This window comes from Cherax quadricarinatus, unplaced genomic scaffold (genome assembly GCF_038502225.1).
Source record: "Cherax quadricarinatus isolate ZL_2023a unplaced genomic scaffold, ASM3850222v1 Contig551, whole genome shotgun sequence".
NCBI lineage: Eukaryota > Metazoa > Arthropoda > Malacostraca > Decapoda > Parastacidae > Cherax > Cherax quadricarinatus.
In genome coordinates this window covers 124,449-127,762 of record NW_027195577.1, presented here as the reverse complement: position 1 = coordinate 127,762, position 3,314 = coordinate 124,449, and the positions used below count along the sequence as shown (strand labels likewise).

General features: G+C 37.9%; 1 long non-coding RNA gene across 1 annotated transcript; it reads right to left on the bottom strand.

The window, feature by feature from the left end:
* Positions 1–370: 370 nt before the first annotated feature.
* LOC138851417 (uncharacterized) lies at positions 371–1,067 on the bottom strand. Its single transcript, XR_011391206.1, has 2 exons — positions 849–1,067; positions 371–699 (listed from the first exon to the last, which is right to left on the bottom strand). It is a non-coding gene; the product is annotated as an uncharacterized lncRNA (long non-coding RNA).
* Between the last annotated feature and the right edge of the window lie 2,247 nt (positions 1,068–3,314).

The window sequence follows — 3,314 nt, the reverse complement described above, 5'->3', positions numbered from 1 at the left end:
GAAAGGTATCCCCGTGATCCCAGAAAGGTATCCCCGTACTGCATAAACCTTATTGTTCATCTCTGTTGCTGTACATTTTTTCTTTGCTACTGTACTGCATTTCTGTACTGCACTCTACCGTTCTTTTGTTTTAATTTTCTGTACTGGTCGTCTCTGTTACTGTACTCATTCTTCTGTGTTAGTGTACTGGTCTTCTCTGTTACTGTACTGGTCTTCTGTGTTACTGTACTGGTCTTCTCTGTTACTGTACTGGTCTTCTCTGTTACTGAACTATATTTGTTCTTCTGTGTGTCTGTACTGGTCTTCTGTGCTACCAGTGTCAGGGGAACGCCTTCCTATTGAACAAAAGAAAGGAAAAATAACAAATGAATAACTTGATGGATAATAATTATATTTTTCTAAGGATTTTAATTAAAAATAAATAAAATAAATATTGGCCGCTGTGGTTCCAGTAGGATGTTGGGACATGAGAATCTTATGCCCAGGATGGTCTTCTGATGATGTTTTAGAAGAAATGGTGTTGGTTATCCTGGGTGGCGGTGTTCGTCCCATGTTCTGAAAATCCTGTCACTACTTGGTTGTATCACCACAATTCAGATTTTAGAGGTGAGGAGTCGTAATGTCCCACTACGTCCTGTAGACAGGGATCTTGCTCCAATTAACTAGCGTCTACCCTGGTTGACCAGGTCAGCAGCAGAGCTGATAATAAAGAAAACACTGGTTATATAAGTGTTAAATAAGTATGACAATGAAGAAAGACAAAGGCTGGTATTCTACTTCAATGTCATGACTTGTAACCAGGTAAATTAGTATCAATGAACAGAAATACTTCTTGTAGATCACCGTACCTGATCATGAGAAGAGTGGAGGTGAAGTTATTCTTCAAACTTCAACCCACACCAGGTAAGGTTAATACTACCAGGAATAGAAATTAAAGCAACTCAGACGCTAGGAACTGAAGTTTAGCCTCTGCCCACTAGATGGAAGAGTGGGCGGTAACACGCTAGTGGTTCCTGGGTGTCTGAACAACCATACCTCCCACTTTTTTAAGTTTTTTTTCCTCAAAATATCCCCTTTCCTAAACTTATAGTCGGAAGCAGTATGTTAAGTTACAGAGGGAAAAGTACTATGTACACCCTCGGTTCAGCCAATCTGAGAAGTGGTTTTCCGAGTCATATACATATATATGAACAACTTTAAACTTATAAGACTGGATAGCCCATCTTAAGAGTCGGCTACTTGAACCTTTGAAGTTTTCCAGGTACATCAGTGGCTTGCGATCTGTTTCAAGCACAAAGGGTTTTCCATATAAGTAGTAGTTGAACCCACTTACACCCCATACCAATGCATAACGTTCCTTCTCCACAGTGGAGTAGTTTTCTTCCCTCGCAGAAGCTTCTTACTGGTGGAAGATATAGGGAAGTGAATCTCATCATAATACTGTAGTGGAACAGCCCCGAGTCCTGAATGGAAGGCATCCGTTTGGAGACAAAAGACTTTATTAATAACTGGTAATTTTAGAACAGGAGGATTGGAAAGTATTCTTTACTTTGTTCGAAGCTTTCTACAGCCTCTTCAGAACAAACAAGAGGTTCCTTTACATACTTTTTAAATAGTCTGTGAGAATGGAAGTCAGACCTTTTAAATTATGTACAAAAATTCTCTTTTGAAATTTACTGACCCAAGGAAACTTCTTAGCAATTTTGTTTTGTAGTTAGGAAGGAGCTTTCTAGAACTGCTTTCGTCTTGTTAGGAAGAGGTGATAAATTACTGTCAGAAATAATAAACCCGAGGTATTGTACTTTGAAATAGCCAAGAAAACACTTCTGTGGTTTGATTGTAAGGCAATGAGCTCTTAGTCTTTTTAAAACCAGCGACAGTGTAGTAAGATGATCCTCCCAGACATAAATCATGATGTAAATATTATCGAAATACACTGAAACATTCTTGAGGTCAGAAAGGAATATTCTCATAAGCCGGATATACGTGGCACACGCGGTGACCAAGCCGTAAGGCACTGTGCGATATTGCATTAGTCCTTTATGAGTAGGGAAAGCCGTTTAGAGTCTGGGTGTAATGACACTTGATGGTACGCTTGTGAGATGTCTAATTCAGAGAAAAATTTACAGTCATGGAATTCATACAAGTCATGATCGATTACTGACATGGGTTCAACGTCCCATTTAGTGATAACATTTAATAACGAAAATCTTGAGCCAGTCGGTAAGAATTGTCTGGTTTCTTAACCATGACAACTGCTGAACAGAAAGCTGATTTAGAAGGTTCAATGATATTTAACTTTAAGAGTTTGTCAACTTCGTTATCAAATGTTTTCCGTAAGTGAACCGCAACAGGATAGATTTTCCGTCTTACTGGTTCATGAGCTGACAATTGAATCTTGTGTACAACGGTAGTGGTAAGTCCTGGGATCTCTGTGAATATGTCAGAAAAGGTATTTACTATGGCATTTACTTGAGGCTTTTGTTTAGTAGATAGTTCACTCTTGATTTTGATGTTTGAGTTATTAGTTGGAGAATCAACAGTTAAGATATCTAGTAGTTCCTTCGATTCTGTGCGAGACTAGTGATCTATAATACAAACTTTACATTCACGAGAATCAAGACTGTTAGACAAAATATCTTCATCGAAGGAGTTTCAACGAAGAATAACTTCTCTACGGTGGAACAGTTCCAAAATATTGACATGTTACATTCGTTCTTTACCCTTGACATCCAAGAGATAATCTACCTTATTACAGAACTTTACTATTTTATTCGGTCCGCTCCAGGAAATTAACAATTTGTTGGATTTATCTGGTAAAAGAACTAAAACTTCATCGCCAATATTAAATTTACGCTTGACTCTTTTGGTCAATATAGGTCTTGTATGTTTCCATGGAAATATTCAAGTTCTTGACAACTAAATCAGCGGTTTCTTCTAATCTTTCTCTCAGATCTAAAAAGAACTGATAAGTGCTTTGAACTTCAGGTTTAATATCTTTGGACCACAGTTCATTCAAGATAAATAGAGGTTCACGAGCTTGTCTCCCATAAAGCAATTCGAAAGGGGAATATCCAAGTGAATCACTTGGAATCTCACGCATTACAAAGAGCACATGGTAGATAACTTTACCAGTCAGTTGGCTTAAGGAAACAAAGTTTCTTTAATATTGACTTTAGGATAGCATGTTGTCATTCCACTCTTCCGTTACAATTTGGATGTAACGGAGGTTTAACACCCACAAGTTGATAAACTTGATCCATTAATTCAGAAGTAAATTGTGTTCCTTGATCAGAAAGAATTTCCCTGGGTAT